At 42.0% G+C, this 13,495-nt stretch overlaps 1 protein-coding gene across 1 annotated transcript in view; it reads right to left on the minus strand.

Annotated features, from left to right (window-relative positions):
• Window positions 1–13,495, minus strand: part of LOC6624448 (uncharacterized) — a 169,918-nt gene that overhangs the window by 129,695 nt on the left and 26,728 nt on the right. Inside the window, exon 2 of the mRNA XM_032434522.2 lies at window positions 11,230–11,301. The gene's annotated coding sequence lies outside the window, so the exon portion shown is untranslated. The remainder of the gene's footprint in view (window positions 1–11,229; window positions 11,302–13,495) is intronic.

Consider the following 13,495-nt stretch of genomic DNA (forward strand, 5'->3'; position numbering starts at 1 on the left):
CTTGACGAGTTGACGCGCCAAGAGATCTAGTCAGACGAACCGCGAGCTGAGGCCTTTTTTCTTCTTCTTTTTTTGGTGGGGTATAACGTCCCTTGGCGCATTGTCAGCACTGAATAGTAGTGCAAATAAATTTCAATTGCGAGACACATTCTCCCACTGACATTGTTTGACACCTTGACTGCACACACATACAAAAGATCCAGCGAATTTGCATGCAAATGACAAGAAAATATAGAGAGAGCGTGTGTGTGCGAGGGAGAGAGAGAAAAAGGGAGAGAGAGAGAGAGAGAGACAGAGATGCAAGCAGACGTGAAGACTAACAGTGTTTGATCTGCAAAGATTGGCCAACACCCAGCGGCGTTTTTGCTAACAAGCTGGCAAAAGCACCTAAAAGACGTCTTCTACAGACGATGATGACGATGACGACGACTGCGACGAAGACGGCGACGGCGATGACGACGACGCACCCAGCTACCAGTTGAAAGTGTGTTGGGACTATCCATAGCCTATACTCCATTTATATGCTCCAAATCCATTAAGTGTTTTGTCGCTTTTATTTGCTACCCACACACACAGACACTACACAGACGCTGGCTACACCCTAAACTCTTGTCGCGCATTTGGAACACTTTCCGCACCTACGACAACAACGAGAAACGACACCAACGCCAGCAGAGATTGGAACTCCCAGGTTGCCCCGACTCCACACGCACAGCTTGTGATGCATGAAGCTGTTGTTGCTCTTGTTGTTGTTGTAGTCGTTGTTGTTGTTGTTGCTGTTGTTCCAAGCCCCAGTTTGGGAGCGTGTTGTGTGCCAATATTAACACCTAACTGCCGAAGCCATGAACTGATCTGAACTGGGGCTGCAAACATCTAAAAAGGCAAAGACGTTGATGATGCGCTGAAAGCTTGAAAACTACTTTGAAATGCATTTAACAAGCATTGGCGAGTACTTATATTGAACACTGTAATCAACACGCCCACACACGACAACGCCTTTGCAGTTGGACTCTTGGATACTCTTAAGATATCAACATGCCTGTTAACTAGGTTAGAAGTTGCGCAAATGCAACGGAAATCGTTGTGGATAGGCGAGTAAATCGAGATAAATATAAAAATATATATAGATAACTTAAAAGCAAAGTAATCATTAATGTCGAAGAAGATTGAATAGATACTTCTTTTTATACTGATCTTCAGACCTTAGGGATAATATTCAACAAAGAATTGTTCATATATCTTCTAGCTCAACTGATTATTTTTTGGTCCAGTTACAGATAATCATACTTATAATTAAGATAATTGTTTAAATGGTGTGATTAAAATAACGATAAAAACTCAAAAGAGACTATTGTGTCACAAATATCAAGTAGCCGCACTCAACATTTACATATTGATCACATTAAAATCAAAACCCGATTAGTGAGAGAGGGCGAGAGAAACCGAATAGTTCTTAAGGCGTTTCCCAGCCGCACAGCCAGCGGCAGGCAACAACAAAATCCACAGACCGAGACGGAGACCGAGATGGAGATGAAGATGGAGATGCAGACGGAGATGTGGCTAAAGTCACAGCCTAAATGCCGCTAAGTGCCAAAATGACAAGCATAGCAAAACGTTGGGGGATTCGGTGGGTTAGTGGTGCTGACGGTGGTGGTGGGAGCCACCATCGCATGACTTTGCTCAATGCCAGGCGCGCATACCATGGCCACATTAACTACTCCATAAAAGGTGTAAAGAAATCACTTAAGTACTTGTATGTCACTCCTTTGTCAAAGTAAATCATAGTGCGGTACCGTCCGGACGGGTTTTTATAGCCAGTCACACAACGGGCAACGGGCAACAGGCGACCAAAGCAAAGCCCAAAACTTCAAAACCCCAGCCATAGCCAAAGTAGAAGATAGAGCTACACACAGCAGCCACAGCAGCTGTGTGTGTGTGTTTGTGTGTGTGTGTGTGTATGGATGTATAAAATATAGGCGTAGAATGCTTTGGGTTATAAAGAATAAACGGGGGAGTTTTATTGACAGCCGCAATTACCACATAATCATGCAACAAATATGATGCTTGGATGGCAGCCCGTTGATGACGTAGCGTTGTGTATAGACCATGAAGTAGTCAATTCTTTCAAAAGCAACAGCCCCAGCCAACAAAACGTGCTGATCCATTACGGGGGGCGGTGGGGAGGGGAGAGGCTGCGAGGCGTGAGGACAGAGCGACAATCACAGCTACAACACCAGCTACATTTTTGTCTAGACTTATTGAGTGATCGTGGCAGGAGCCAACAATAACAACAACAACAACAGCAACAACAACAATAACAACAACAGCAGCAGCAACAAGAAGGCGCAGCCGTTTTTTTTAATGGGGTGGCAATCACTTGGATGACGACGAGTCCAACTCCGACTCCATCTCGGAGTCCGTGGCCAGGCCCCAACATCAAATTATGGTCAAGAGTTGGCCAGCAAAGAGGCCTGGCCAACAACGGGCGATGCAGGCAGCAGCCTCGTTTTTGTGCTCTGAACTGGGTTGGCAGATACTTAAGAAATATGTTATTAAATAATAATGGAGTGCGTGGTTAATAGATACAACAGCAACAACAGCAAACCACCAACAGCAGCAGCATCAGCAGCATCAACAACAACAACAACAACTGCAGCTGAGGCAGTGTGAAAGAAGTGTGCGGCCCCCTTGGCGCAATCATTGTTAACAATCAATTAAGGAAATAAGTTGTTTATAAAATGTTGCTATTACTTTTCGAGCGCAGCTACCATAAATACGTGTAAGTATGGGTTTCGACTGCACAGCTATTACACTCTGCTACAGTTTAAGAAATTTCTTTCTAGACAATTTTAAGAATTTTAATTACAAAATTGGAATATTAACTTTGTTAGCTTGAGAAAGAAAGAGTTTAAAATTAGAAGCTTTTTGGTATTATTGCAATATCTTGAGAAATAGAAAAGTTTTGCAGACAAAAAAATAATTTAATTTTGGTCATTTGTAACTTGTAAGCTTGGTAAAGATTTTCTATTTTTATTTTCAACCTTAAGAATTGTATTTCTTGCAGCACAGTGTCTCATTTGCAGCTAATACGAGAGGGACAAACACTTTGGGCAATGCTCTTGGCGAATATGTTTTAATTAATGTATGTGGTAGACAGTTAATGAAACTGTTAAAGTTATATAGAAAACGAAAAAAAAAAAAAACAACATACATATTACCATATATGTAGCACAGAAGAGTTTATTAACCCGCTCTTGTTAGAGGCCCTGGCCAAAAGCAACAAGACGCTTGCCGAACCCAAAAAAGGGCCATTTTATGCGAAAGATCATTAATCAAGACACCCAGCAGGTGCGGGTCGAACTTTGGTAGCAGTCTCCAGAGAGTTCGACTACCGAACTGTACTACGAGTAGTTGCTCCAACTGATGGTCAACCTGGGTCCATCATAAGTTCATGATTAGTGGCGGTGGCTACCTTTAATGAGCGTTAACTGCGCCACAAAGTTCATTAAGTGCAGTTGAACGTTGGGCGCACACACGGCGTATGATTGATGCGCGCGCATTTGTTCGGGGCAATCGGACAAAATGTTGCCGCGGAAAATTCAGTAAATTCAGTGCCAAAAATTGGTGTTTAAATTGGAAAACATTAATCAAAATACAAAACATTTTGCAGCACAGTTCTTTTGGAATTTGCATTGGTTTTCATTTGGCTGTGGTAAAATCAGCGTTGTGATTCACATATGTTGCTTTTTGCTTCAAATCAATGCGGAAACTCATCCAAAACTTTTGACTTAGCGCACACACACACACACATGTACATATATATACCAACACACTGGCACCTCGGGCAGCGCATGTGGCATTAATTTTGATTAATGGCCAAAATTGCTGGCTTGACCATTTTCAAAAATTTTAATTGTTTTCAAATCGGCGGCCAGGGCGAGTCAAAGTCTCTAAGCTGCGCGTTCTACAAATAATTATAAGCAGTTTTTAATGATAATAAAAAAAAATATATATATAAAGAAAAAGTCAAACAAAGCAGTTGCCAGCTGCTTTGGCAGCAGCACTAATTGTTACAGATCTGGCGAAGAGGCGCACAAGCTGCTACCAGTTGTGAGCCTCTGGCGATTTCATTTGTATAGGTTTCCTAAATATACTTATATATACGCATATTCATATATCTTTTTTAGTTTTAAAAGCAAGTGCCGCTAAGTGGCCAAAGGGAGGGCTGGACAGTGGACAACAGCAGAGGGGCCAAAGCACGCGCTAAGCACAAAGAACACTAAAAAACAATTAACAAAGTTGAAAAAGAGTTTGGGTATTAGAAATAAAACAGCAGCCAGTCAAAGAGGTGTGAAGAAGGAAATAAGTTCAGATTATCGTTATCAAGACTGTTATAATTTGATGAGGATTCTGATTTTTATGATATTCTTGAAATATCATTAATACAAAATGAATTTCAAACTAATCGAGGCTAATTATTTATCGTTTTTAAAAACGTGTGGGTGACATCCGGAATATATGAGAAATAAACGTGCAGCAGCAGCTTTCGAGAATGAGTTTAAATAAATCAATCTACCACACACATCATTTTTAACAATAAAGTAATCGAGTATGTCATCCATTTTGCCGAGGTTGTCCATAATTTAAATTTCATGTAGCACCATCAAATATAGTTATGGAATTACTAGCGGCTACACCCCGGCCAAATCGTATTCATTAAATTCTTATGTAGAGCTTTAAAACTAAGTTTGAAGCCAATCGGACAAAACCTGAATACATGTAGTATGTTGACAGATTTGGGAGCCAAATTTATCTAGAGGCCAAGCCGTGAACAAATAACACAACCTCGTGCAAATCTGATGTGAATTGACCGAATTATGGTGGGGTGACCATTGTCTATATGAGATATTACAGAGTATTGAGACATTTTAACAGTTTCCGATTTGCTGAATTGTTTATACTGCTCGATAAGAAAAGTATGTACGCTCAAATATTCCTTATTTTGACTGCTATAGCAGTTGATGTTTACAGGGTATGCGAAATGTAACGATTGACTATTATAAGATTGTAGGTCAAAATGCTTGGTACACATGCAGTTTATTGTGGGAACGTGAGGTATTTGGAATGGATGGAATAAACATTTCAATCCATCAAATCTCGTTGATTGTTCTTAATTGCTCCATAGCCGCGGCTGGCCACCAAGTCGTCGCTTAGTTGCTCCACCGCCCAGCAACGCTTTTGCCTTTGCGGTAGATCCCGCGCAGAACATTTTCGAAACAAAAAACGAAACAAAATAAAAAAAAAAAAAAAAACCAAACAATTCTCAAAATGATTCCAAAAACAAGTAAAGAAGGCAGTCAAGTTGCCGGGTGCTGCTGCTGGAGATGCTGTTGCTATTGCTCTGGCAAAATGCTGTAAATTCCATAAATCTGTCAAGCGAAGCAACGTTTGCACTTGTTCGGCTGGCCTGGCTCTTGGTCTTTCGGGCAGCGCCTTGCAAATCTTGACATGTGAAATACGCAGATTTGCCGAGTTTTATGGGCCGCACAGACAATGCAGAGAACTGAGAGAGATGAGACGCACGCGTTTTGTTGCAGCATTCCGTAACTGCATTCGCCCAGTGCCATAAACTTGGCTAAAGCGCAAAGAAAAGCGGCTGCCTTTTGAAAGTGGCGGCAACCGCCACCACAACACGTGCAGAGATGTGCATGATGATGACCCGGCCACTTGAACTGACTGACTGCCTGGCTGGCTGGCTGACTGACTGACTAGCTGGCTGGCCTGCTGGCTGGTTGGCTGGCTTGGATGGATGGATTGATGGATTGTTGCTTTGGTGGCATCGTCCAGTGTAAATGAAGACCTGTGCCTTGGCCTGGCATGCCACTGGCCACAGGCCACTAGCCAGCGGCCACTTGTTGCCGCAGTCCGCAGTCGGCAGTCGGCACCAAAAAGCACCGAAAAGCTAATTTAAAGCAATTTAGTTTGAACGCGCGCGCATTTCCATGCCAAGAGAGACGCTTCAAAGCTGCACGAAATGAGGCTGAATGATGCACGGCAAACAGCGACAAGCGAACAGCAACAACAACAACAACAACAACGGCAGCAACAACTTTTGGAACGTTGCATGGACGGACATTTATTTATTATATCAATGCAAGCACAACAACTGCAACTGCAACTCCAACAGTTTCCACAGCTCTGATGGCCATGAGTTGATAGCCAGTCATTGCCGCATTGACACAATGGGCCTACAAAACAAGTAACTGCTGCTCCACACACTGCACCAGCCCTCCTGCCGCCTCTTTCGCCCACAACTTTACAACCTGCACCACCTTCAATAGCCCAGCGCCAATTGTTCGATTAGAAATTCCGTTAGCCGTCAGACAACGCCGACGGTAGACCTTCCTGATGCATGTTACTTAAACTTGAACCAACCCGAACTGGCTCCCAGCCAGCAGCTCCACGGAACCCGATCACATGCAGAAAAACTCCAGGCGAGCTGTTGGTGCCCTCAGACTCAATCACCTAAGAGATTAGTGGCAAGCTAAGCTAGTGAGCCTCGTAAAAGAAGCACCCAAGTCTGAAACGTCCTTCTACAATATTCCCATCCAATACCTATATTTCTACATAAGCTATGGTATGCTTAAAAGGGGCTGCTTCTGTGGAATTTATTTCCTAAAATTTTAACTATTGCCAATCATTTTTTATAGTATACGACTTGATGAATTAAGCGGTGTGCCAAATAAAATAATATGATCAGTCCACTGAAGAAATTGGACAGAAATTTCCAAAATTTATTTCAGCCAAAACTTAAGCAACGCATTATATATTTCTATCAGATAATTTATTGATACAAAGAACAATTTTGGATATTTGATCAATTGTTAAACTAGCTTTAATGTGATTTTAAAAAGCTCAGGTGTTGTCTAATTGCAATTCTTTTTGCCTGGCACACGAAGGTATATATTTGTGTTGTTACCTGGGAATCGTTTAAAATTTAAGTGCCATATAAATGTTGTGAAAATTTCGAAAAACAGTAGTATAAATTAAATTGGCGCAGCTCTTAGACAGCCAATGGGTTAACATGGCCTTAACCACTTGAACTTTTGCGGTGAGCGCAAGCAATCAAATCAACTGTGAACTACTTAAAATCAGACACTAAACCAACTAAAACCAAAGAATCAAATTGGTTAGCCACTACCTCAGTTGCCTATTCGGACGACGGTTCCAACTGCAGGGCTAATGAACCAATTACTTGTTGAGGCCATAAAACAGACAGCAATGCGAGCATTCTAAGTGCTCTGCTACGTTGGCGATGGTAAGCTTTTTGGGGCCCAGCGCACTAGAATTCCCACCAAATCACCCGGTAGAGGTAACAAACTATATGCATGAAGCGAACTGTGACTGGGACTGAGACTGAGAAGCACAGACAAACGAATCATGGCTGACCTCTATCTTTGGACAAAAGCCAACTAAAACGAAACCGAAATGCAGCTAAGAGGCTCAACTAGACCGACATTAAAGTGCCGAGGACAAGGCAAAGACACTGGGCGCAGGAGGTGCTGAAACAGAGGAGGAGGTAGAAGGCCTCAAGGCAACCGCAACCACCGCAAGATCGATCCGAAGCACGAAAAATGTGCGCCTCCACAAAGATATTGCGACTGTCATAAAACAATATTATTGGCATTATTACATTTAAGTGTTGACAGCATAATAAAATAATTGTCGACAGACAATTTACAACAACAACAACAAAAACAACTGGTGAAACTCAAGTCTCGATCGTCTTTGGCATCGTTCTGCATTTTGTTGGGTTACGGGTAGGTGGGGGGGATTCACGGTAGATATCGTTGTCGTTTCCCATGTAAAACACTTTTAAAAATCACACTCACAACTCAAACCGAATGCAAAGTGCAACAAGTCATCAGGACTCTCAGTTGGTAAATGTACAGATCTTTCATGAGGTCTTTGACTAGATAACTCTCTGGACTGCAGTCCGGTTGAAGATCAAAAGAATTGTGCGGCGCTTAACGCGCCGAGCAGTGCAACAGAGAGAACGAGAGAGAGAGAGAGAGAGGGTTGCCTAGATGCCGCTCATTCATATAATTCACCCTCATTTCATAATAAATTGCTCTCAATTGATCACGACAATCGACAGCGATGAAAAGTCATGCCAAAGTTGACTCTGGATCGGTAGAAACCGGCGAAACATACGACGAAACGAAAACGAAACACGGCGCATAGCTAAATTGGCAATGGCAAAAGGTGCGACGGCATCGGCATCGATACCCATCGCCCGCTCCGATCCGATAGTTGGCGGCGTTAAGTTGTAGGTGCAAAAGGCTAAAACGAGAACCGCCGCCAACTGGACATTGTCCCAGCCCTCTCGGCACTCTTAAAGGCAAATAAGTCATACAAAAGCATTTTGGTCCGTCGACTGCATAGGAAATTGCTCCAATATTTTTGTCGACGCCGCCTGATTGGAAATATCGCAAGACCCGCAACACCACACAATCCGCACACACCGCTGCCCATAAGCTGGCTGCTTATTTGCTGCCCGCAGGAAACGCTGCCTGCTCAAATCGCCAACCATCTACGCCAACAGTGTGGCAGTTGGCCACAGTGTGGATTGATGATGAATTATGTAGAGCACGAAATACGAAGTGCATTGTGGTGGTGCCGGTGCTGGTGGTGGTGGAGCCGCGTGGTGCTGAATGGCATCAAAATGGTGTGGGAGTTGTGCTGATTTGGCAGCACAGCTCACGAAGTCGTTAAGGAATTTTAATGAAAAAACAGCAACAACAAAATTAAAACAATTGTGAAAAATGTAAAAAGGAAATTTTGCACTACATGAAATATGCTCAAAAATAAACTGAACACAACAACATTATTAAATATTGAAGCTATAAATGATGGGAGATTTTAGAAAAATAATATCTAAAATTAAACTGATATCCTAAAAATAAAATAAATATGAATACGCCTCCCAAATTATAAAATGTGTCTAGAGAGCAATATTTATTCAGCTACAGAGTTCGCAGCTATTTTCCCTTTCGCCCGTTTTATTGCCCATCTTTTGAACCTCTTCTACACAAAGTACAAATTTTTGAATCAATTAAATAGTCTGGCAATCCTAACGGACTGTACTGCTGATCCATGTAGCGTTGCCACAGCATGCAAAAAATTACTGCCATGAGGCTTATTACTTATCCTCACTTTAGCTGCCATTAACTCCTTCACGTGGAATTGTGAATTGATTTTATAAATTCTTTTGAAAAATGCAAATCGCAACATGCTTTTCCGTATTAATTAGATATTGAGTTATTTTCGCCATAGCTGCATATTTTATAAAAGCTGTGATAATTGCTCGATAATTGTCGCAGCCATATCCATAACAATACTTTAAAAAAATGCTGCTAAATGCTGTGCAGAAATCTATTTACATATTCCCAAGAAGCGGAAAAGAGAAGCTGGCAATCAGGAGGCGTTGTTCATGCTGCGTAGACAAATCTGTGATCATTTGTGGCCAAGAAACGAGAATTGCAGTGGTGCTGAGTATGGAACTATGCCAAAGACGGACCCGTTACCAGTTCTTGTGCTGTGTGGCTTTGTTATTAGTGGTAATAACCGCGGGACATAGTCACAGGCAACGGCGTCACCACGCACTACCAGCAGCCAGTTGGCCAAAGAGTTTGGGCCAAGATGCCACGCTGAACCCACATGCACTTTGCGGTAAATGAAGTCTCTGCCGCATCACTGGCACCAAATTGTGTTATCAAGTCATGGGAATTGCCCTGCATGCCTAGAGAACCATACGGGCCATGGAAATTGTGCAAAAAAATAAAACAACAAAAAAATGTGTACAGGTAGCCGCTATGTGAGAGACCCAATGAAAAACTCGTTAGAGTGGGCCACTGCGTGTGAGTGAGGAGCCGAAAATAAAAAAAAAAAAAAAAAACTTCAAGTCCCAACTGTGATCCAAGACGCCGTGTGTCCAGTGTGCAACACTCAGCTTGCTGCATTATTTCACCAAATCATTTCATGCCACATTAATCCACTTTACCATCATCATCATCTACGTCGTCGTTGTTGTCGTCCCCGCTTGGACATCAGCAAGCAGCCAGCACACGATCCGAAGCTCCGAAAACTGCAATGTCTGGGAAATTTCTGACGCCGATGACGATGACGACGTCGACGTGTGCCTAGAGGGTGTCAATTGATGCATATGAAAAATTGCAATTCCTATGCGCCGTTTTTGGGGTGCTGTGTATCAGCTTGTCTGTCTTTATCCCCTTACAACAAGGTATTACAGTTTTGATACAACATATGTAACATATTGAGCTGAAACGTTTTCAATCCGTAAATCAAATTTCTACTTTACCATTAACCGACCCTTAAACCTCAAAATATGACTGAAGAGCAGCCGAAGCTAAGTCTAAAAAAAACTATATCTTATCATAAGTTGATTTGCTTTCAACTATTCTTTGAATTTGTATGAAATCTGATCAAATTTAAGTAGAGAGCTGAGTTATTTAAATAATAATAAATAAAAGCCCAAGGATAACTTCACTCTCTTAACTTTGCTCAGGTTATGCTTTATCATTTATCTTGGATCTGTTAGGGTATTCAGTGCTCGTCGTTGCAAAGGTTATTTCTTTATCTTATGTTGCTTTTCAGCTGGCATGTGTTGGCATAGTGCATTCGAGCTATGAGTGTTGGGTACTGAGCTCAATTTACTATTAGCGTGACTTTTGGGTTAGTTTTTCTATTCGTCATGCAAAGCATCGCTTATTGGCGGCATTTGCAACTTCTCTCTCGAGGCCAAATGGCGTCGTCAGTCTTAAGTGTCTTATTGCAGCAAGTGATCTTCTATAAACTATAAACTACAACAACCCGAAACCCAATTTACATCCAGACTGAGAGCTCTATAATTTTGTTGCTCGATATTCGGCAGTAGATGGGAACTGGCACAAGAATCGCCGACCAAGAAAAGTAAACACGAAAACAGCAAATACATCATTAAGTTGGGCTTTGGGTAAAAATCATATAAGATTTTATGGTGCATATAAATGTGAACAACTACATAAATAAAACTGATGGTCGAGATGAGAGCTGAGTTAGAAAAAGTAAAAACCTTAAAGATACACCCTAGCCCTGTATATCCTTGAAAGATATTATAATTTATACCAAAATGTAAATTTAAATTTAAATTTCAAAATTAGTACTTACCAAACAATACAGGATACACACACATGATTCTTTTATGTCCATAAATTAGAAGTTATACAAAGCCAAACACATCTGTGAAAGAACAAAAAGTAGAATGAGAATTAGAGTAAATGCAGCAGAAAGAAAGAAGGAAGCATGAAGAAGCATGTCTAAGAAAACTTGATTAAATACTACCCAAAATCGAAGCCCAGAAAGTCTTATTAAATTTCTTGAGAATCGCATAGCTGAGCGAACGAAAAAAGCAAGTTGTTTTTTTTTTTTAAACATACATATGTATGCATTCATTTGTACCCATGGGAAATATGAACTTAAAGAACAGTCAACATTTTCAATCAGATCAATCTCAGCCAGCAAACACATCGATCCTGGAGAAGCAAAATATTGTATAGGACTATAAGTTGTGGTTGGCTGCCTTTCAGATGACGATGACGGCGATGATGATGAATGTAGAACAACGTACATAAAACATAAAACTGATTGATCGTTACAAGCTTTTATTAAGTCATAGACGTTCGCTCGCTGGTTCGTTGGTTCGCTGGATCGTTTGTTTCCTTTTTCGCTGCATCTGTTGATCATATGTAATTTATTTGTCATATCACGTGTTAAACATTTAACAACTCATGGGCTAGGCACAGGCAGCATAACCGGAGGCGAACAAGTGCAGTCAAACGAGTCGTTGCAGAAATCGAATGAAAAACAAAAAAAAAGTATTTGCACAAAGATCAATCTTGTTGTTTCGCTAGAGCAGTAAGAAACCCCAAGCAATAAGTCAAAACAATGGCCTGTCGCCAATGTCGCCGTCGCCGTCGTCGTCGTCATCGTCGTCGTCGTCGCGGTCGCGGTCGTCGTCGTTGTCGTCTCCGGGGCTAGAGATGGAGCTGCAGCCCATGGCCCCTTGAGTGGCCAGCGTGGTAGTCACTCAGCTTGAAGATTAGCCTTTGGTGAGCATGCTAAACGAGCTGAATGAGTCGGGAATGAGACAGTAATAGGCTTCTCAGTTGAGATACTGACACAAGCTGTGGGCTGCGTGGGTGAATCGTGGTAACAGAAGACGACACTGATTGTGAACGAGAAGAGTTACAAAGATGCTTAAAGGTAGATATGCGATTCTAATAGAAGAAGTGTGCTAGAAAGTGAGAGAACGACCATAATGAACCCACCCAGATTTTCTGACGGATATATCCATTTATAATTAACCCTAAATAGATTTAGAGTGAAACCTCTGGTTTGGAATTAACAGAAAGTTATCAGAGCTTTGTTTTCCTTTTAATTTGAATAAAACACTCAAGATCGATCAGATAAAATTCATCTATTCACATCTTTCACACACGTTAGTTTCATGTTCTAGTTAACCTGGTGCATATGCTTCCATTGAGGTAAGAGTTAGTTATTATTAAAACTCGGGATTCTTTTTTTTTGGTAATGAAACGTTTCTATGAGCTAAACATATATTCCCTTCAGCTAATCAATTCGTATGCTGTAAAGGTGTTTTATTGTTGCAACAAGAACCGTTTGACTAGATAAAAATCCTCAAACAGATAAAAGCACCACCGGGAAAGCCAAGTGTAATTACATGCCAGGGGGACAGACAGCAGGCAGGAGTTAACCAACGATGTGGCAGCTGTACAGCTTCTGGGACCTGCTCCGGTTTGGTCATTCACACGTCTTGTTAGCGCGTCTTAATAAATTGCACGCAATCAACTGGCGAGCTGAGCTCCATTTAAGTGAGGCCGAGCGAGTAAATCTTGGCGAGAGCCACAGCGAGCGGATCACAGCATGTGGTGGTGTTGGTGGTGGTGGCCAGCGAAGACGACTTTTACTTACAGCAACGCGGACTGAAGACGGACTACCTAACAGCCACCACCAGCCGGTAGGTAATTGATTGCGCTTCAATTGCAATTACCGGACCAAGGTGGACCATGGCGAACCAGGCACACCAGGCACAACAGGCACACCACCAGGCCGATTGGGGCGCCTCAGAGCTTGTAATTGTGTCGTAATAATGCGATCTTCAGGCGGCAGTTGAGTACGTTGCATGTTGGCGACACATTTAGCCCACATGCTGGCGCCACCTATGAGCCGCATTTGTTTTTATTTCTCTTAAGCTAATCTCAATTGGTGATGTTCCCACGCAGCCCACCAGCAGCAGCAGCAGCATCACCAGCAGCAGCAGCAGCATCAGCAGTTTTAGCTCTCGGTTTCAGTTACAGACTGCAACACCTCAACTTTTAGCTAAATTAAACTTCTTTATTTCAATTAAATGTCT

This window comes from Drosophila virilis, chromosome 3 (assembly GCF_030788295.1).
Source record: "Drosophila virilis strain 15010-1051.87 chromosome 3, Dvir_AGI_RSII-ME, whole genome shotgun sequence".
Taxonomy (NCBI): Eukaryota; Metazoa; Arthropoda; class Insecta; order Diptera; family Drosophilidae; genus Drosophila; species Drosophila virilis.